Source organism: Entelurus aequoreus, linkage group LG24 (genome assembly GCF_033978785.1).
Source record: "Entelurus aequoreus isolate RoL-2023_Sb linkage group LG24, RoL_Eaeq_v1.1, whole genome shotgun sequence".
Lineage (NCBI taxonomy): Eukaryota > Metazoa > Chordata > Actinopteri > Syngnathiformes > Syngnathidae > Entelurus > Entelurus aequoreus.
Window position 1 is genome coordinate 18,055,996 of NC_084754.1, and position 23,090 is coordinate 18,079,085.

The 23,090-nt window shown below is 41.1% G+C and overlaps 1 protein-coding gene across 1 annotated transcript in view; it reads right to left on the reverse strand.

Annotated features, from left to right (window-relative positions):
* ldlrad3 (low density lipoprotein receptor class A domain containing 3) overlaps positions 1–11,808 on the reverse strand; it is a 205,035-nt gene extending 193,227 nt beyond the window's left edge. The window contains exon 1 of the mRNA XM_062036195.1: positions 11,653–11,808. The gene's annotated coding sequence lies outside the window, so the exon portion shown is untranslated. The remainder of the gene's footprint in view (positions 1–11,652) is intronic.
* Positions 11,809–23,090: the final 11,282 nt, after the last annotated feature.

A 23,090-nucleotide genomic window follows, 5' to 3' on the forward strand; every position in this document is an offset into this window, starting at 1 on the left:
ATTAGATGTGGTTGTATGTGAACAAGTCAGTGTTATGGTGTGAATGAATGATGGGTTCCCACTTCTCTGTGAGTGCTTTGAGTATCTAACAATAGAAAAGCGCGATATAAATCTAATCCATTATTATTATTATAAGCACAGCAAGTTCAATGCAGGACATATCGTCTTACTACTGAAAGCGAAAACCAGCACCACACAAAAAGCAACACACAACATGTAAGTACTAGGGTTGTACGGTATTCCAGTATTAGTATAGTACCGTGATAATAATGAATCATATTCGGTACTATACCGCCTCTGAAAAATGACAATATGTTACTGCATACGTCCGCCGACTAACTTAGGAGCCTTTGTCTGTTTACTTACTAATAAAAGACAAGTTGTCTTGTATGTTCACTATTTTATTTAAGGACAAACTTGCAATAAGAAACACATTTTTAATGTACCTTAAGATTTTTTTGTTAAAATAAAGCCAATAATGCAATTTTTTGTGGTCCCCATTATTTAGAAAAGTATCGAAATAATTTTGGTACCGGTACCAAATTATTGTTATCATTGTCACCCCGAAACGCCTCCGTCCGATCGGTAGGAAGCCACGGGGAAGACCCAGGACACGTTGGGAAGACTATCTCTCCCGGCTGGCCTGGGAACGGGATCCCCCGGGAGGAGCTGGACGAAGTGGCGGGGGAGAGGGAAGTCTGGGCTTCCCTGCTTAGGCTGCTGCCCCCGCGACCCGACCTCGGATAAGCGGAAGAAGATGGATGGATGGGACAACACTAGTAAGTACACACTACCACTTATATGTGGAAATAATCAACAACAAATGAATGATTGAAGTGACAAGCTTGCCATCCTACAATACCCCGTTTGTGGACAGGACAACATCCATGGAAGCACTTTCAATCTCTTTTTTAACCAGATGTAACTTAATCCATGGAAAAGATTAAACAGGGCTGCTGAGTCTGAGCTAACAAACACAGCTGAGGTAAAGCTGCTCTATTGGCTCTCTCGCTGACATCACATGTCATTTGGCAACAGGCACCGCCTTTTAAAGGCACACACGCACACTCTGCTCTCATGAAAACAAGTCTTTTTTTTATAAGTAAAACAATACTTACTTTCCTTAGTAATTGACTACATTTATTAGAGTATTTATGTTTGTCATTTAAATTCCTTTTTTTGGGAAAGTAATGAGTAACTATTATCAATTACTTTTTTAAAGTAATTTGCCAAACAATACTGGTAACTAATCAAGGGGCCGAAGAATCTCTTCCTAACAAGTAAGCCTCGGTGTCCTCAATATTTAACCATGTTCTAGTTATTGTTAAAAACAACAAATCCTATGGTGGCATAAAACCGTACTGTACAGTATATTTGACAATAGTCAGGCATACAGGCTTTAATGTATTGCTAGAGAAAAATCCTCTATAACCTTGCCAACAATTGTAGCCACTGCAGCTGTGAGCGTTGCTCATATCAATTTATCTAATGAGAGGATGAAATGAGGCGGGGGATGGCAGTAATGCAAGTCATGAGGGCTGCAGGGTGTCATGTCCTTGTCACGTCAGACTGCACAGAGGTAGCCGTGAAATGCCAAGGTCCCTGGAGGACCAACAATGGCAGCTTCACTCCGTTAGTGCCAGACTTGTGACATTGATGTAACATTTAATAACCGGCATTCTGTGGTAAAGGACATCTTTGGTTCGGTTCCAGCCAGCGTGCAAGTCAAAAGAGCAGTTGGGAGGGGAGAAAAACAGGAAGGCGACAAGACAGTCTCTCACTTCCGATTAATCAAATAGCGACACGTGGTCGGATGTTTCTCCTGCCTCAAATGCCAGTTCAGGACATTAAAGGATGCTGTGACACATGCAGCTCATACAGACACTCCTTGAACTTTCCATTAGGTACAGCAGCACAGTTCCTATTGTGCAACTTGTCCAACTGCATTGCAGCATGTTATTGAACTACATGATGACAGAAAAATATTAAAAACCTTAGTGTATGAGGCAATGCAGCTTTAGACCACTGCAACCTGAGCTTTATGGCTTTGCAAAGACAGAATATACTGTATGTTAATAAATATTCTGTATTTGATCTTGCTAAGTGATTCCATATATTAGGGTCTATTCCAAATGACCCAACCACACGGCTCATAGAAAACCATTGACCGTATTTTCTGGACTATAAGGCGCACCTAAATTATTTTTTTCCCCTCAAAACTCGACAGTGCACCTTATAACCTAATGTAAGGAACAAGTTTGGTTGAGCTTACCCACCTCAAAGCTATTTTATTTGGTATATAATGTAATGATAAGTGTGACCAGTAGATGGCAGTCAAACATAAGAGATAAGTGTATATTTCCACTATTTTGGCAATATGTCTCATGTAAACAACACCAACATTTTAAATGTTCCATTGAAAATATAGATTACACACGGCGCTCAAAAAGCTTTCAAAATGTTTTAGTACGACTTTGATAAGCTATGAAGCAGCACCGCTTAAAAGATTGCATTAAACATACAAGTACCGTATTTTCCGCACTATAAGCACACCGGATTATAAGGCGCACCTTCAATGAATGGCCTATTTTAAAACTTTGTTCATATATAAGGCGCACCACATTATAAGGTGCACCGCATTATAAGGCGCATAAAATAGACGCTACAGTAGAGGCTGGGGTTATGTTATACATCCAGTAGTTGCGAGACTTGTTGTGGCTCAATATTGGTCCATATATAAGGCGCACCGGATTATACACCTAAAAACCTCCAATTTTCTCAAAAGCTGACAGTGCGCCTTATAGTGCGGAAAATACGGTATTATGGTGTGTGTATAAGGTAAGACATTATCTGGCGTCTTGTTTCGCAATATTATGCAAAAGCAACTTTTCTTACCTTATGGTACCTGCTGATCTGTATCTGGGATCTGCATAAATCCTGAAAAATTGCGCAGGTCCGTGCCGACACCGTAGTCGATAAGCTTCTTCTTTTTCTCTATCTTCTTGTTGTGGGACATTCATCCTCCGCTGTTGCCATTTCTAATATATAGTAGTGTAAAGTTCTTATATCTGTCAGTAAACTCGCCATGAAAGTGCTAAAACATACCGGCATAGTGAGTTTACATTATTCACCCAAGGAACTTTAGTTATTAGAGTTCCGGTCGGACGGTTTTTCATGGGACATATTTCCGGTGTGGTTGTTTCCGGATGAGGAGATGCTGCTCAGTTATTGATTTAAGTAAAGTCTAAATGTCATTAAAACAGTTAGCTCCATCTTTTGACACTTCTTCCACCCCTGTCCTTGCACGCTACACCGCTACAGCAAAGATGACGGGGAGAAGACGCTGCCGAAGGTGAGCCACGTAAACAAGACCGCCCACAAAACGGCGCATCCGGAAGCGACTGTCAGAAAGCGGCTTGAAGATGGTCTGTAAAACATAATCTATGCAACATTTTGACCAAAGAACCACCATTACATGTTATGTAGACCACAAGGAAGTGTTTTCAATTAGAACAAAAATAATATGACCCCTTTAATGCGCCTAATATATGAAAAAAGATTTAAAAAATAGACCATTCATCGGCAGTGCGCCTTATAATCCGCTGCGCCCTATGGTCCAGAAAATACGGTACACTTTTGATTATATTAATAATAGATTTTCTTTGTAACAATATTTTCATTCTACCGAATCTCAAAGTGCTCGTACTATGCTGCAGACAATTTAAAGTCTCCAATTATCATGTTAGCATTGACTTAATGTCCATACTTGACTAAGTATGTAGAAAATAGGAACTAATGAAAATGTTTCTGTTATTTTTATCAATCAAATGTTGATTTCAGCTGTAATTATCTTGAGCTGAGCACCAGTTTCGTTGTTTAGGGGGGAAAGGTGAAGACAATTCTGCAGGGTGACCTTGCAGCTCGCTAGAGCTCACAAATAGACCCAGTATCCTCTGTGACAACATTATTCTGCATACACTGAACTGATAATAGATTCATACGAATGTATACAAATTAAAACAAAGCCTCAGGTTACACAATATTTTATTTTAATAATTTCAATAAGCTTTTAGGCCCTAGTGTTGTCCTGATACCAATATTTTGGTACCGGTACCAAAATGTTTTTCGAAAATTTCCGGTACTTTGATACTTTTCTAAATAAAGGGGACAACAAAAAATGTCATTATTGGCTTTATTTTAAAAAAAATCTTAAGGTACACTCAACATATGTTTCTTATTGCAAGATTGTTCTTAAATAAAATAGTGAACATACAAGACAACTTGTCTTTTAGTAGTAAGTAAACAAACAAAGGTTCCTAATTTAATCTGCTGACATATGCAGTAACATATTTAAATTTGTCCATTCTATTATTTTGTTAAATGATAGTCAATGAATTATTAACCTACTTGTTCATTTACTGTCAATATCTGCTTACTTTTTCTTTTGACATGTTCTATCTAAACTTCTGTTAAAATGTAATAATCACTTATTCTTCTGTTGTTTGGATACTTTACATTAGTTTTGGATGATTTGGGTATCAATCCGATACCAAGTAGTTACAGGATCATACATTGGTCATATTCAAAGTCCTCAAGTGTCCATGGACATATTTCCTGAGTTTATAAACATAACATATATTTTTTTAAAACCAACGAAGATATCATGCCAAAAAATATCGATGTAATCATAGTAGTATCGACTAGATACACTCCTGTACTTGGTATCACTACAGTGGATGTTAGGTGTAGATCCACCAATGGTTTGTTGGAGGACCGGTACTTTTTAGAGGTACTGAATATGATTTATTAGTATCGCAGTTCCATACTAATACCGGTATACCGTACAACCCTATGGCCCTTTCTTTAAAAAAATGGTTTAGTCCATGGACTCCACACCAATATTTTCCTCTAAGGTGGGCCTGCGCAATGTGCTTTGTCAGCACACAGAAAAATCTATGCATCTCACAAAATCCAACCTAAACCCTGAACAAAATAAACACATACAAAATATTTTGTACCATTTTCAAAAAGTGGTCACAACAGATAAAACAATGACGTCAGCCGAGGAGGTGGTCTGCATCAATAATAATTTTGGCATCAATAATCGGTTGGCAGAGCGGCCGTGCCAGCAACCTGAGGGTTCTAGGTTTGATCCCTGCTTCTGCCATCCTAGTCACAGCTGTTGTGTCCTTGGGCAAGACACTTCACCCACCTGCTCCCAGTGCCACACACACTGGTTTAAAAATATAACTTAGTTAATGGCTTTCACTATGTAAAGCGCTTTGAGTCACCCGAGAAAAGCTCTATATAAATATAATTCACTAAATATAATTACTGTTGGCCGTAACTTCAACAAAACTACTATCGTGTAAAACTGTTCCCTTTCTGTTGTCATCACACCAAAACAAACAAACTATAAGACGCACCACAAAAAGAGTCAGACAACTCCAGCACCACAGATTCACGCTGGACAATGTGATGCGGTTCACATGCAGCCAATCAATGTCATTATCAATGTGTTATCTGTGCCAACGTGTTGTCGTTCTGCAGGTTAGCTTATAACAGCCAACTCAGTGAAAAGAGTTAAATGCTGCGTGCTAACTCTTATTTTGGCTAAATTAACAAGCACTGTGCACCCACACGCTCCAATTACATTTGGGCTTATTCTAGTGGCGTGGCATGTCATAAGGAATCTTAATGTATGAATATAAATCATGAAATGCTGTTCCTAGATTACACAAAGGCTACAAAAACATGCAATAATGTATTCTACAGACAAAAAGTTGTCCAACTTATCCCATGCTTGTGCTCCAGCACAGTGGTCCCCAACCCCCCGGCCATGGCCCGGTACCGGTCCATGGATCAATTGGTACCAGGCCGCACAAGAAATAATTAGTTATTTCAGTTTTAGTTATTGTCTGAGCCTGAACGATCTTTTATTTTGAAAAGTCTTTTCATTTGAAAAAATGCCCGGATTCTCTTGGTTATATCTTGGTCACTTGAGCGCCAACATTTAACCCAACTAGCAAAATGAGTAAAAAACAGATGTCTTTGGAATGTTTCTTTGTGAAGGGGAAAGGGCACAGTGAAGAGAGAGAAGAACAGCCTACGACATCCAACAAAAAGAACGCTTTTAACAGACAATACCATGAGTCCTACTTGAAATATGGATTTATCACAACAGGTGATTTCCACGCACCAAGCCCGCTCTGCAAAATATGCGGCGACCGGCTCTCAAACTTTAGCAGGGATTTTGTTTAAGACTGAGCCTTCGCCTTCATTCACCAAGCTGGTGCACGATCACCTGTCTGTGCTTTAATAAGAGTTTGAGCGCTACTTCCCAACTTCAAAGGACCCACGAACTACCAAGGAATAGATCCGCGACCGATTTGTCAACAAATCAGGTGAATCCAGCATGTCTGTGCAAGATAGGGATGGGCGATACCACACTTTTAGGATTCGATACGATACAGATACTTTTTCTTGCATTTTCATCGATACCGATACTGATACCATTCATTTCTTATTGGCAATTTTTGTCAGTCAAAAATATTATTACTATTGTTATTATTTAAGACAACTCACAAGACAAATACAGACCATTTATACCACATTTATTATGGTCAATATATAATAAAAGTAAAATTAAAATAAATAACATATGAAAAATAAATTAAATATAAACAAAAATATACACATTTTCACTTTTCTTACTTCTCAAAAAAAAAGTCTTGGTAGAAAAAGCTTAAAAAAACAATTATTCATAACAATGTTATGTTTCAAACCTCTTTGTGGAAGTAAACTTATAACACTTCTCTGAAGCAAAGTCAATAATTTCCTTATCACAATAAACTAGGATTTCCTTGTCCTATAAACCTGCATATGAAAGACAGTTCCCTGAGAAAATGAACTCGGAAAAATTATCGACAAAAATGTCTGACACCATCACACCTTTAGTGTACTCGAGATATGTCGTCACACGTCACACTTTACTGAAGTCTCAGATTGCTGTTCAGGAAAAGTAACAACGCTGTCGGCTGGCTGTGTGTGTGTTGCACGTTGACGACGCTCATTCGCTGTCTCCTGTCACGTGACTGGGCAAGCTCTATACTCTGCCAGGTACAGGGGTGTCCCAGCACATGGTAAGTTAAGTAAGTAATCAAAAACATCTGAAAGTGATGCTTGCACCCCCCACACGCCGTTTTTTGGTTTATATCGATACTTTTTTCAGAAAAGTGATGCCAAATGATTAGCGTGTGAGTATCGATATATCGATACCACAGGATCGATACGCACATCCCTAGTGCAAGAAGATGATCACCCGCTGGAGATCCCAAATGACAGCAGCCTTAAAAGTGTGTTTGAGACAACAACTCTGCCGGTGTTCTGGATTAAAGTCATGGCAGAATACCCCGAGATCACCACCACAGCACTGAAAACCCTGTTGCCATTTCCGACATCCTATCTGTATGAAGCGGGATTTTCTGCAGTGACAGCCACCAAAACAAAACAACGGAGCAGACTGGACATAAGCAACACACTACCGGGTGTCTTTGTCTTCCATTACCCCCAGTTGGAACCGTCTCGTTGCAGAGAAACAAGCTCAGGGCTCCCATTGATTTAGCACTTTATATTAGTTTTTAATGTTGTATCTGCATCCCTCCTTCCTCCCCAGTCCGTGGTAAAATTGTCAAGGGTTGACCGGTCCGCAGTTATAAAAAGGTTGGGGACCACTGCTCGAGCACACATCTCATTGTGCAAAATGTGAATGTTACAAGGTGAACTAAATGTGACCTCTGAAAGGGTTATATGTTTCAAATTCTTCCAAAGCAGGACCCCCACCCAGACATTCAACATACAGCTCATGAAAAACAAGATTTTTTTATTTTCATTGTCGGTTGGCAAAATCTCTTATTAGAAAATATTATAATGTGAATGACTGCTGTTATTTAAATATTATAATGAAACATTTAACTAATGTCAGGTTTGGGACAGGTGTGTGTGTGATGCCAATGTGGTGACAATTAGAGATGTCCGATAATGGCTTTTTTGCCGATATCCGATATTCCGATATTGTCCAACTCTTAATTACCGATTCCGATATCAACCGATACCGATATATACAGTCGTGGAATTAACACATTATTATGCCTAATTTTGTTGTGATGCCCCGCTGGATGCATCAAACAATGTAACAAGGTTTTCCAAAATAAATCAACTCAAGTTATGGAAAAAAATGCCAACATGGCACTGGGGGGGGGGGGTAGCAGGGGGTGTATATTGTAGCGTCCCGGAAGAGTTAGTGCTGTTCTGGGTATTTGTTGTGTTGTGTTTATGTTGTGTTGTGTTACGGTGCGGATGTTCTCCCGAAATGTGTTTGTCATGCTTGTTTGATGTGGGTTCACAGTGTGGCGCATATTTGTGACAGTGTTAAAGTTGTTCATACGGCTACCCTCAGTGTGACCTTTATGGCTGTTGACCAAGTATGCGTGGCATTCACTTGTGTGTGTGAAAAGCCGTAGATCTTATGTGATTGGGCTGGCACACAAAGACAGTGCCTTTAAGGCACGCCTCCAATATTGTTGTCCGGGTGGAAATCGGGAGAAATTCAGGAGAATGGTTGCCCCGGGAGATTTTTGGGAGGGGTATTGAAATTCGGGAGTCTCCCAGGAAAATCGGGAGGGTTGGTAAGTATGACTGGGAGACGCAACTGCTCTGTACTTCTCCCTACGTCCGTGTACCACTCCGTACAGAGGTTTTTTAAAAAGTCATACATTTTACTTTTTGAAACCGATACCGATTATTTCTGATATTACATTTTAAAGCATTTATCGGCCGATAATATCGTCAGTGCGATATTATCGGACATCTCTAGTGACAATGTACACGTCTGACGTTGCCAACATGTGGTCTATGGAAGGCTCAGGGAGTGTGTGTATTTGCCCAGACACATGAAAAATTAGGAGGAACATTGGTCCACACCGTGGTTCGTTCCTCACATGGTTCTTCCTCATCGGAATTAAGTGAGCATGAACGAACTCCAGCAGGTTTAGGATGCCCCAAAAAGCACAAGTCCGCAAACCAGAAAACAGATGGGAAGAAGGCCACGAGTCGGAGCAGCAGAGCAGGGCCCAGGAATTTAAAAAAATGTTTTTTAAAAATGGTGAGAGAGTAAAGCTATTGAGGGTGGCTGAAAAAATTAGCCTACCTGTTCATTTATTAAATGTCTGTAACCTTACATTTGAAGGTGAGCAGGCTGAACTCTGGAGCCTACGCTAGCTGACATCTGCTCCACTATGGACAAGTCACCAGTTCATAAAAAAAACAAAAAACTCGCCAGTTCATTGTTGAGCAACGGTGTGACTGTGTGTTACACACATATCACTGTTGGACAGTGCTCCAGTATGCACCCATTCAGTTGCAGCATTGAATTGTATTATGATGCATTCAATTAATTAATAGTTACTGAATAATTATTAATAATAACTGAATAATTATTAATAATCAGAATCAGATTTAGAATCAGAAGTACTTTATTAATTCCCGAGGGGAAATTAAGATATTCAGCACAATCCCATTCAAGATCAGACAAACATTACAGGGAGACTGAACAGGATCGCTGACGGGTCTGCCAACTTCCGGCGCCCCTTACGAAAAAGGTGAGAAAGCAGACCTAACAAAGCAACCAATTCCACCCTCGGCCGCCCACTAACTCTCGGCCAGTGTCCAGTCTGCATGGATGAGCGAGGATGCATCTAAAGAGACTAAGGTGTCCGATACCTGCTCATATCAGCCAAGACACTGTGAAGCTTGTCCGTCCCGGTGCTCAGTGCTAGCTCCGCAGCCCTGTCTCTTCATCCGCATCTCCTCCAGTCTCTCCAAACGGACTCCGGTGTGGCAGAGACCCAGCAGCTGGTCTCCATGGCCAAAAGGCTCCCGGGAGGCAGATCCAGAAGTTCACAAAAAAGCACCGCAGAAGTCACGAAAGTGCCACCCCTTGTCGCACAGTCCCAAAGGTTCCCGAACCAAAAGGCAAAAAAAAAAAACACATGAAAACAAGACGGAAACATCAGGAACACAAAAGGATGATACAAGAGCACAGAGCTCCTGCCACCAGCAGCCACTACAGCAGTGCCATCTTGGGGAAAAAAATGTTCATAATTAATAATTAATAAGTAATTATGAGCATCAGTCCATCCATTCATGTTTTACCGCTTGTCCCTCTCGGGGTCGCCTGGTCTCATAAAATGTGTTAATTGTGGGAAATTTGAATAGCCTTAATACAAAAATACATAATTTACATAATAATACTCGGGACTTGTGAAGTGGTTAATCATTAAAAAGGAAACAAAGTGGGTGTATTACACCAAGCACCGTCAAGAACACTAAAAAACAAGAACACTGAAGGCGGCAATGAACGGGGTAGAGGGGCCCACACCGATACTTTTTCAGGGGGCCGTGAATTCCTAGCAATGGCCCTGCTGAGACATGAAGCATGATTTTCACCATTCATACACGAATCACATAAAACAATTATGATCACTTTAATTCAATGTTTTCAATTGTATCTACTTCCTTTGGTGTTCATTATCAAAGCTGATGAAACAACGGGCATCAGAAATGCTAGAGCAACACAATTAAAGGGAGATTGAAAGAGTTGTGATTGTGTGCGATTGTGTGTGTGTTTGTGTGTGTGCGTCATACAAGTGAGGGACGGATATTGATTTGGGATTTCAGAGGCTCGGACCAAAAACAATTTGAGTGAGAGACGCTTAAAGCATCAACAACTACAATCTCAATGGATCTGGACTAAATGATGTACAGATTGGGAAAGGTTGCCTATTAAACTCTTATCTTCCCAATTCCGTAACAAAGTGCTTTAGAAAATAAAATAAAAACAGACAATAAACGAGATTAATTCCAATGGATTAGTAGAAGTGAAACTTAAGTATACTATAAAAAGACAACATTGACAAATGTACATAGAAGATAAATATTTTATGAATACAAGTAGGTTACATTTGAATTAATTACACAATCAGGGCAATGTAGTTAATTTTAATTAAGTCAAAAAAAGGTGTGTCTAAACTACGGCCTATGTGGCACTTTCAAGTACAACAAAGAAATTGGCGTGTGGAGTACCGCCAACTTAAATTTGATATATCTGTCAGTCCATTTGTTACAAATGTGCCGCCATTTTGTAGATAACATGAGTAAATCAGGCCAATGACAATTAATTTTACTTCGAAGTATATCCATCACAGCATTCACCTGTATGACCCAATCCAAACAACCCACTTATGGGGCAAATAAACTGCAACCATCACAGAACGTTAACACACATGGTCACACATAACACAACCTGTTCACTTAACTTTGTGGATATTATAAAAAGCACCAAACTTCATTCAAAATTTCACCCATTTAAATCCACTACAATGCATTAAAAGTAAATAAGTAACTTAACTGAGTGTCTAAACATAAGCATAAGCCAAACATAAGCATCCACTTTGCCTTTGTTTGATATTTCAAATTGATAGAGCCACTCAAAGTTCAGATAAACACAAAGAACACAGCTTGTATCTCAAACCAAACATTTCAAACAAAGCATTAACCAAATTTAGAGCTACAGCATCCAAGTTCATTTCCTACCAGTTGCGTGTGACCAGGAACTGAGGAGTCTCTTTGGGGTTTTTCTTCTTCTAGTTGCTTGCTTTGTTTAAGCTTGTGTTTCTCTTACCAACAGGCTGTTCCTGCTTTGTTCTCCAAGACCACATGCTGGTCTGTAGGCAAAATGCCACCTGACAGGAAGTTTGATGAATTGTGATGTGGCTGTTGTGTTGCTCTGCCCCCTGCAGGTCTGGAGGGGGACAAGTGGATATTTTGAATGACACTGAATGACTTCTGTGTTCCGTTAAGTCAGTGGTCCCCAACCACCAGGCCGGTCCGCGGACCGATTGGTACCGGGCCGCATAAGAAATAAAAAAATAAAAAAATAAAAATATTTTATTCTTTTTATTAAATCAACATAAAAAACACAATACATAAATTATATATCAATATAGATCAGGGGTGGGCAATTAATTTTTACCGGGGGCCGCATGAGCAACCCGAGCACTGCTGGAGGGCCACATCGACAATATTTCAATTAAATTTTGCTCAATATTATTTTTGATATATATCGTAAGTTAAATAATAATAATAATAATAATAGTAATAATAATTAATAATAATAGTAATACTTCAACATAGTGTGTGTAACAGCATTCCATGACTAATATAAATAAATTACATTAATAATAAATGACAGTAAAATAAGCACACGTATGACTGAGGAGTCATAGTGTAACTCTGTGTGGTGTTTGAGTTGTCCGACTTTTTGTGTGGCCATAAACGCACCAGTGGTTTAGTGCTATGCGTGTTGGTGACAGATGACAAGTTGGTTTTGGCCTGGTTTGTACGGCAGAAACTGACTAGTTTTTCGAGATAGAAGTGTGAAAACTCATGTTTTTGGTGTGGTTATGTCCGAATATAAACAGTTTTGCTCAATAAAGTGATCGATATAATTCCTGTCCTCGAAGCATCTCGATAGACGTTACAATAATAGAACGCTGTTCAATTGAACGGTGTTGACGAACACCGTTAGGGCCGCTTGTTGTCACTGTCACTCAAAGTTGCATTGCAAAATTACATAGAATACATATGTTTATTTTGTTTAGAATTCAGATGGGATTTGATTTGGTGCGCGGCATATATTTGCTGCGCGCAGCGGACGCTTGAGCAGTGCGCAATTGCGCAGGCACGCACCTTAGAGGGAACGTTGCTTTGCCGTCCATGTCTTGTTGGAAACACGCCATTCTTCATCAACTTTTCTCCTTTTAGCGTCTCGGGTGTAAACCGTGCATCACTTGTCGCTGCATGTGCACCTTCACTCGCAGGTTACACACGGACACACGCCCATAAATAATACTTTTCAAAATAAAAGCAGCACAGTTGTATTGCGCGCACGACATAGATGTTTTTTCAACTTTATTTTGTAATTTGTGATTGCAGCTGTTCACATTCACTCACAATCACGCACACGCATACGTCCACACGGAAGTAATACAAATAACGATTTTTAAAACAAAAGCAGCACCGTTGTATTGCACACTCGACATAGATACTTTTTTAAATTTATTTTGTAATTTATAATTGGCCTCACGCAGGGACGCACAAAGGGCCGGATGCGGCCTGCGGGCCGCAGAATGCCCAGGTCTGATATAGATCAATACAGTCTGCAGGGATACAGTCCGTAAGCACACATGATTGTATTTCTTTATAAAAAAATAAATGAATAAATAAATACCCCCCCCCCCCCCCACACCCCCCGGTCCATGGGACAAATTTTCAAGCGTTGACCGGTCCGCAGCTACAAAAAGGTTGGGGACCACTGTGTTAGGTGATGTGACAGTTATTTAGAGGGTTTTATGGGTGGAATAGAGGACTTCCCACTGACTCTGTTTTATTTACGTTTATTTATAAGTTAGAATGCATCATCAAAAAAAATACATCCATCGTCATGTCTCCCATAATGATTGTTAACGATAGGCAAAATTCCATAAAAAGTGCAGTTCCCCTTTAAGAGAAATGTGCAACAAGTACATTTTTTCTTTGTTCTGGCCCAAAGTACTGAACCACACGGATTGACGCAGGCTATTTTCTCTCCCAAAAGCTTGGTGTTACGAGATTACACACATGGGGCCAAGTGCAACCAACTTTAACAGGGAAAGTCAGGGTGAGTAGAGGGTGGATACAGTCCACACTAGAGCATCAAAACCAGCTTTATAAGAGGTTGTCCAATTTTATAGCATTTATAGTGGCTTGTTTCAGTGGAGTTCTCAGTGCTGCAGACTGCGAGATAAACGACCGGCAGGGTAACATTGAGAGTTACTGTGAACATCTCTCAGCAGTGGCACATGTCTACAGGACGGGTGTGCAACTTGAGGAAGTGAGTGACAGGTTGGAACTGTTGAAGTTCCATTTGAATAGAAATGTTTGAGAATACAAAACACAAGAATAAGGAAAAGACTCAGAATAGGAGTTCAGCAGTCGAGTGTATACAGTATTTACAGTATATGTGTGTGTGTGTGTGTGTGTGTGTGTGTGTGTGTGTGTGTGTGTGTGTGTGTGTGAGGGTGATTTAATAGGCAGGGGCACAGTAGAACTGGTTTATAGTGAGGTTAAAAAGAGTTTACAGACTAAAGCACAGGGGAGAACGGCATGAAGGGAGCAATTCTATAACGGACTGCTCGAAGGCGGCGATGGATTTTAGCAGGGGGAAACCCCAAATGGATAAGAGTCTGCACAGTGTGAGGGCTCAGCTCAGTCATAAACCAGCGCGATCAGCAGGGTTCCGGGATAATAAGCAGCAATGCCACACGGTTAGTACTTCTACCCTGCTGCTCCGGGGCGCTTATTAAAGCAACCAAGCGAGAGGGCAGTGGGTGGTGGAATAAGGAGCAAGGAGAACCTTTGATGATGGGTTGAAGACTAACCAGCTCCCATTGCTGCTGTGGCCCACGCCATGAGAGCGCCACATGATGACCTCATAATTCATATGTGTGTGTGTGTGTATCGCCATGCACAGCACTGTGCAAATTGAAACCATTAGAAATGGGGTAGGATGGAGCGGCCATTCCACGGAATCGGTGCCATTTGCGCCAGGAAATACAAAACCCAAAACCAGTGAAGTTTGCACGTTGTGTAAACATTGTAAGCAAAATACAATGATTTGCAAATCCTTTTCAACTTATATTCAATTGAATAGACTGCAAAGACAAGATATTTAATGTTTGAACTGAGAAACATAATTTAGTTTTTGCAAATAATCATCAACTTAGAATTTAATGGAATCAACACATTGAAAAAAAGTTGGCACAGGGGCATTTTTACCACTGTGTTACAAGGCCTTTCCTTATAACAACACTCAGTAAACGTTTGGTAACCGAGGAGACCAATTTTTGAAGCTTTTCAGGTGGAATTCTTTCCCATTCTTGCTTGATGTACAGCTTAAGTTGTTCAACAGTCCGGGGTCTCTGTTGTGGTATTTTAGGCTTCATATTGAGACAGATCTGGACTACATGCAGGCCAGTCTAGTACCCGCAGTCTTTTACTATGAAGTCACGCTGTTGTAACATGTGACTTGGCATTGTCTTGCTGATATAAGCAGGGGCGTCCTTGATAACGTTGCTTGGATGGCAACATATGTTGCTCCAAAACCTGTATGTACCTTTCAGCATTAATGGTGCCTTCACAGATGTGTAAGTTACCCATGCCTTGGGCACTAATACACCCCCATACCATTACAGATGCTGGCTTTTCAACTTTGGGCGAAGCCGGGTGCGTTTCTGGGTGTTGTTGCTAAATGGCTTTCACTTTGCATTGTAGAGTTTTAACTTGCACTTACAGATGAAGCGACAAACTGTAGTTACTGACAGTGGTTTTCTGAAGTGTTCCTGAGCCCATGTGGTGATATCCTTTACACACTGATGTCGGTTTTTGATGTAGTACCGCCTGAGGGATGGAAGGTCACGGGAATTCAATGTTGGTTTTCAGCCTTGCTGCTTACGTGCAGAGATTTCTCCAGATTCTCTGAACCTTTTGATGATATTACGGAGCGTAGATGGTGAAATCCCTAAATTCCTTGCAATAGCTGGTTGAGAAATGTTGTTCTTAAACAATTTGCTCACGCATTTGTTCACAAAGTGGTGACCCTCGCCCCATCCTTGTTTGTGAATGACTGAGCATTTCATGGACGCTGTTTTTATACCCAATCATGGCACCCACCTGTTCCCAATTAGCCTGCTCACCTGTGGGATGTTCCAAATAAGTGTTTGATGAGCATTCCTCAACTTTCTCAGTCTTTTTTGCCACTTGTGCCAGCGTTTTTGAAACATGTTGCAGGCATCAAATTCCACATGAGCTAATATTTGCAAAAATAAAGTTTTCCAGTTCGAACGTTAAGTATCTTGTCTTTGCAGTCTATTCAATTGAATGTAGGTTGAAAAGGATTTGCAAATCATTGTATTCTGTTTTTATTTACGATTTACACAACGTGCCAACTTCACTGGTTTTGGGTTTTGTAATATTAACGATAAAATTAACTGGATTTGTTTTTAATCAAGCTAAGTGTACTCCACATTGATCTGATTGCATATTTGAGTTGAGTTGAGTTGAGTTTGAGTTTATTTCGAACATGCAAGCTTACAACATGATACATCACAATTTCCAGTTTCTCTTTTCAACATGTTCGAAAAGGAGTAGGAAGAAGCAGAGCTTATTTAATCCTACCCCTTTTCTTTACATAACAGTTGCAAAACTTTTGGTTCACTTCCTGTTCACAATTTTTTCACAATAAACTCCATAAGTAATCACAATAAAAATAAATAAATAAATAATAGTAAGAATTTAATAATAATAATTGGTGAAGTAAGTCATATTTCATATGATGAGATAAGTAAGATAACTTTAAGAATGAATGAATGGATGGATGAAATACATTGAGAATGTTTGTCATGGTTCTTCTTCTTTGTACTTTGTAAACACTTTAAGTTTGAAAAGTTTCTTGAAGTGTATCATATTAGTACATTGTTTGATTGCTTTGCTTAATCCATTCCATAATTAAATTCCACATACTGATATACTGAAGGTCTTAAGTGTTGTACGTGCGTACAAATGTTTTAAATTACGTTTTTCTCTAAGATTATATTTCTCCTCTTTTTTTGAGAAGAATTGTTGTATATTCTTGGGTAGCAGGTTATAGTTTGCTTTGTGCATAATTTTAGCTGTTTACAAATTCACTATGTCGTGGAATTTCAGTATTTTTGATTCAATAAATAAAGGGTTTGTATGTTCTCTATATCCAACATTATGTATTATTCTAACTGATCTTTTTTGTAACACCGTTAATGAATGAAGTGTACTTTTGTAATTATTTCCCCATATTTCTACACAGTAGCTCAGATATGGTAACACTAGTGAGCAGTAGAGAATATGAAGGGATTTTTGGTCTAGAACATGTTTTGGTTTATTCATTATTGACGTATTTCTTGCAACTTTATGTTGTATATTTTTTACGTGAGATTTCCAGTTCAATTCATCATCAATCATTATACCTAGAAATTTGGTTTCATTTACTCTTTCAATTTCTATTCCGTCTATTTGTATTTGTGTTTGACTTTCTCTTCTACTGTTACCAAATAGCATTATTTTAGTTTTACTAAGATTCAACGATAGTCTGTTTTTGTCAAACCATCTTTTTAATTTGCTAATTTCTTCTGTTATTATTTGTATTATCTCCTGTGTGTTCTCTCCTGAACAAAACGCTGTTGTATCATCCGCAAATAATACTAACTTTAAATATGTTGTAACTTTACAAATGTCATTTATATAGAGATTGAATAATTTAGGTCCTAGTATTGATCCCTGAGGTACACCACAGGATATATTTAGCGTTGTAGACGTGTGTTCGCCTAGCTTCACGTATTGTTTCCTGTTCGTTAGATAACTTCTTATCCAGTTTAAGACTAACCCTCTGATGCCATATCGTTCTAGTTTTTTGATTAAAATATTGTGATTAATTGTGTCAAATGCTTTAGTTAGATCCATGAACACTGCTGCTGCACATTTTTTACTATCTATTGCATTGGTAATTTCTTCTGTAATTTCAATTAAAGCCATTGAAGTTGAGACATTAGCTCTGTATCCATATTGGTTCTCTTCAAGTATTCTATTTTTATTTATGAAACTTTCTAATCTGTTATTGAACAGTTTTTCAATGATTTTAGAAAATTGTGGAAGTAAAGAAACAGGTCTATAATTTGTAAATTGATGTTTGTCTCCAGTCTTATAAATTGGTGCAACTTTAGCTATTTTCATTTTGTTTGGAAATGTACCTGTTTGAAATGATAGATTACTAATATACATTAATGGTCCTGAGATCTCTTCAATAACCTTTTTTATCGTTTCCATATCAATTCCGTTATAATCAGTTGAAGTCTTAGATTTACATTTTTTCGCGATTGTAACTATTTCCTCCTGTGTCACATTACTGAGGAACATGGAGTTGGGATTTCGCTCTATGATATCATTATAGTCCTCAATTGGAACTGGGTCTGGAATCCTTTCTTCCAATTTTGGTCCAATATTTACAAAATAATTATTGAAGCTTTCAACTACTTCCTTTATGTTGTCATTTTTTTATTTCTGTCTAAGAAGTATTGAGGGTAGTCCCTCTTTGTGCCATTTTTAATAATGCTATTGAGGATGCCCCATGTTGCTCTCATATTATTTTTGTTCCTGTTCGATAATTCACTGTAATATTCTTTTCTACATGATCGTAGTATGTCTGTTAACTTGTTTTTATACTTTTTGTACTTAATTTCTGCCTCTATAGTTCTTTGTGCTATACATTTTCTATATAGTGTATTCTTCTTCTTACAAGCATTTTTTAATCCTTTTGTCATCCATGGTTGATTATTCTTTCTCTGCTTGTTACTGAGTTGTATCCATGGACAATGTTTGTCATAAAGTATTATGAACTTGTTTAAGAAATGTTCATATGCTTCATCAACCTCTTTTTCATTATACACATTGTCCCAATCTTGCTTTTGTAGCTCAATTTTGAAGACAGTCATCCTCTTCTCTGTGCATAGTCTTCGAAATGTCCTTTTGTCTTCCATGTTCTTCTTATATTATTTAATAAACACAATTTCAGTTCAACTATTTTAAACCACAAAAACATATCATTTGTTGCGTGTTCCTGTGTCAGGTCGGTGCAAGAAAAACTTTAAACTTGACCGCAGGACGTAGAGACAGCAGGCGTAGCACAGGTAAAAAAAAATGTATTTAATGAGAGCAGCGCAGCTAGGGGAACTAATGCAAACACCTGTGTCAGTTGCATAGCCACTAAACAATGAAAGATGATCCAGCCCTGACCAGAGGAACAGAGAAAGCATATAAAGCATCCTAATTGGCAACCAGGGACAGGTGTGTCCTGTTTGCCAATCAGGTACAGATGAGGGTGGAAGCGCTCAGACCAGAGATGAAGTGGTAGGAAATGAAAACAAGAAAACATGTAAGAGCGCTGCAACAGAATTAAAACCAAGCACAGAAAGTCCAAAACTGTCATGGAGGATTATGACAACCAGCCTTCCAATATTTGACTTCAATATCCATCCATCCGTTTTCTACCGCTCGTCCCTTTTGGGGTCTAAAATATAAAAATATAAACCATTCAAAAATGTTTCATTTAGTTACTCTTTATCTCAACGGTATTATTATTATATTTGTTGTTGTTGAATAAAACAAACTTTTATTATTATATATGTGTATATATGGGTGCGCGCGTGTACGTTTGTATGTATGTATGGTGGAATCTGTGTGTATGTATGTAGGTACATGTGTGTGGGTCGCTGCCCCGGTGTGCATTGCTGGTCGCGGCACCGGGCCTGCTGAGATGCCATGGCGTGCCGGCTGTGGGCGCGGGGCCGGGCCCTTGGGGCTTTTTGCCGGATGGGGTGCCTGGTGGGTGGTGGGCGGGGGGGCCTGGACGTGCGGGAAGGGCTGCGGGGTTAGGTGGCGCTGGGCGCTGTTGGCAACCAGGCCTCTTGTTTATTTTTATGTATTTTATTTTATTTAAAGGGTTTATTTTATTGTATTTTTTTAAAATGTAATTTTATTATTATTATTATTATTATTTTTTTTTTTTTGAATGTGTATATGTGTGCATATGTATATGTATGTAGGTGTATATATGTGTGTGTATGTGTGTGTGTGTGTATGTGTACTGTATATGTATATGCATGCATGTGTGTATGTGTATGTATGTGTATATACATGTATATGTGTATGTGTGTATGTATGTGTGTAGGTGTGTGTATGGGTGTGGATGTCCGGTGGATCGATTGGCCTGGCTGTGGATGAATTGGGGGAGGTGGGTTGGTGGCCTCTGTGGTAGCTGGGGGTGTGCGTTGTTGTGGTTTACGGGGTCGGTCGCTTTTTTTTTGTTTCGGTTTCGGCGGCTGCGGGTGTTTGTACTGCGGACGGGCGGTGGTGGTGATGGTTGCTGTGGTACTGCCGGCGGTTGGCGTCGCCGTGTTGGGTTGGAGTGGTTGGGGGACTGTGGCTGGTATCTGTGCGCTTGTGGGGTTGTGGGGGATGGCTGGCGTGGGCTTGCCGGCTGGTTTGGGGGCTGGCGTGCGGACGGGATGCATTGGCTTCTTCCCCCGTTGAGGGGCGCCGTCCCCTGGCCGGGACTCGTATGGGCACGTTGCTGTGTGGATGGCCGGGATGCGGTGTTTGCATTGGGCATGGGGGCTGTGCAGTTTTTCTGCGTTTGGTTGCTGGTATGGGCTCTGCAGGGTTGGGTTGGGGCGGGCGGGGGCTAGCTTTGTTTGGCGGGGGTGGGCTCGCGTGGCATCACGCTAAAGTGGTCTGGTGTGGGTCACGGGCCGTGGGGGGGGGGGGGGGGGGTGGAGGCTTCCTGGCCGTAGTTCCTGGTTGTCGGCCACATGGACTGGGGGGGATGTCCGGGCCCTCTACTCCTCCTACTTATAGCACACACAGTCACACATATATAGGACTTTGTGGGATTGTCCTGCGGGGAGGCATGGCGGGGGGATGGGGATGCCTCCTATGGGGCTCCAGTCCTCCTGTCTTGTCCCCTGCTCGTCCATCCCTCAATCTTAGCTGCATATTAGACACTTAGGATTTGGAGGGCTCGGCTTGGTTGGGACCCACCAAGACCTTTATGTCCCCCAATTTTAATGGCATTATTAGTTCCCACAAGCATACATATTTCACTCACGCTACAGTACACGCATCAATAGGGACTGGAGGCCGGCTGTAATGGCTGACCTCCTAATTTTAACTACACAGTAGACACTCTGGGGGCCTTGTACACATGCATGAGGGGGGGTTGGGGTTCGGCGCACCCCTCATTGCCTCGTCGGCCGGCGCGGATTCCGGGGACTGCGTTCTGGTGGCCTGCCAGGCTTTTATTTATTTATTATTATTATTATTTTTTAATTATTTATTTTTTTTAATTTTATCTATTTATTTTTGTTTGTTATTTTTAATTTTAATTTAATTTAATTTGTATATATATATATATATATATATATATATATATATATATATATATATATATATATATATATATATATATATATATATATATATTTTTTATTATTATTATTATTATTTTTGTTTAATCTTATTATTTATTTGTGTGTGGCGTCGCGCGGGTCTCGCTTCCTGTTGGGTGGGGTCTGTGCCCGTGTGGCCCGACCTTGCGCTGTGGGGTCTCTGTTGGTGACTAGACGTGGTGGCGGCGCGGCGCCCGTGTCTGGTCTGGATGCTGTGTCTCGGTTGTTTGGGCGGTAGTGTGTTTGTGCGGGTTTGGGTTGGGGTGGTGGGGTCTTTTGGTGGTGGGGGGCGGGGGGGTGTCGGTGTCTCTTGTTTGCGTGTTGGCGTTTGGGCTTGCTGGCGGGCCGGCGCTGGCTGGACTCCGTGATCCTGTTGGCGTGTGGTTGCCGGTCGCGTTTTTTTTTTTTTGATCACTTTGTCTGGTGAAGGGGGGTGGCTGATGTTGTGACTGGTGGCAGCGCGCGCGTGTGGTGGTTGTCGGGGATGACATACTGTGTATTTGTATGTATATGTGTGTGTATGTATGTATGTATGTATATATATGTGTATGTGTATATATGTGGATGTGTATATATGTGTATGTATGTGTATGTGTGTGTGTATGTGTACACGTGTATGTGTATGTATATACATATGTATGTATATTTCTGGGGGTACGTTCGGGGCCTGCCTGTCGGGTGGGGGTCGGCGCCTCGGGCTACTGCATCCGGACTGTGTGTCTGGAGCTCCTGGGTCCCACCGTCCATCCCTTCCGGGTGCCCGTCTTGGTTGGGGCCTGCTGGGTCTGGTCCCTGCGTCTACTGTGGTAGCTTGGTGCTGCAGGGTATTCCGAGGTGCTGCGAGTCGGCCAGTTGTTGGGACGGCGACCTTGTGTGTCAGCATGTATGTGATCTTCTTTTAATTATTATTTTTTTTAAATTATAGTTTTTTAATATATTTTATTAATATTATTATTATTTTTTTAAATTTTAATTTATTTATTTGCCCCTACCTCAGGGGGGGGACTCGGCGGGGCAGTTGCTGGTTGTTCCATCTCCATCGTTGGGGTCCCTGCGGGTGGGGTGGGTGGTTCCCGTGGCCCCGTGCTGGGTGGTCCTGTGGCGGCCGGTTTGGGTGGGGTGGCCTGGGGCTGGCCTCGCCGCGCTCTCCGGGTGTGGGGGGTGGGCTCGTGGGGGCCCGGTTGCCGGTGGGGCGGGGGCGGTCTTCCCGTCCGGTTGCGGGGGGTCTCCGGGCCCCTCGGGCGGGGCGTCCCGCCTTTCTGCCCGTGTGGGGTGGGGTCTCTCGCTGGCTTGGGGTCTGACTTCCCCCTGCTTTTCTCGTGCCTTGTCCTCTGCCGGGTGCGTCTGTCTGCGGCCAGCTGCTGGCCCTTGTGGGCGGCGCGGTGGGCCGGGCTCTGGGGTTCCTGTCGCTGTCCGGCTTGGCTGCGTGGGGGCAGTGATCCCTTGTTCCCTGGGCACCACACCTACTGTTTGTGGGTTGGGCTCTCGGGGAGGCTGGGGCCGTACTCTGGCTCCCGCACACACTGGGAGACCTGAGCTGTTTTGGATGTGTCGAACATGGTGCGGACATTCCATGCAGCCAGGCGGATCGTAGTTTTGGGTCCCAGTAGGCTACCTATTGCGCTCCTGACTTCCTGTTGAAGGCTTTCATCAGGGGCGGTCATAATGCCAATAGGTTGGCTCGAGTCTACTGAGAGGTCCATAGTAGTATAGTTCGTAGAAGTTTCCGTAACGGTAGTTACGGAAACTTAACTAAATGATCATCCCTAAATTAGATTTTACTTAAAAAACCTAATTTTTAAGTTTTTGTGTTTTTTTCACACCACGGTCAATTACATTACCCTTGACTCTGGGAGTGGTTAGGGGGAGTTGAATGACAAGTGTGTGTGTGTATAAAGCTCG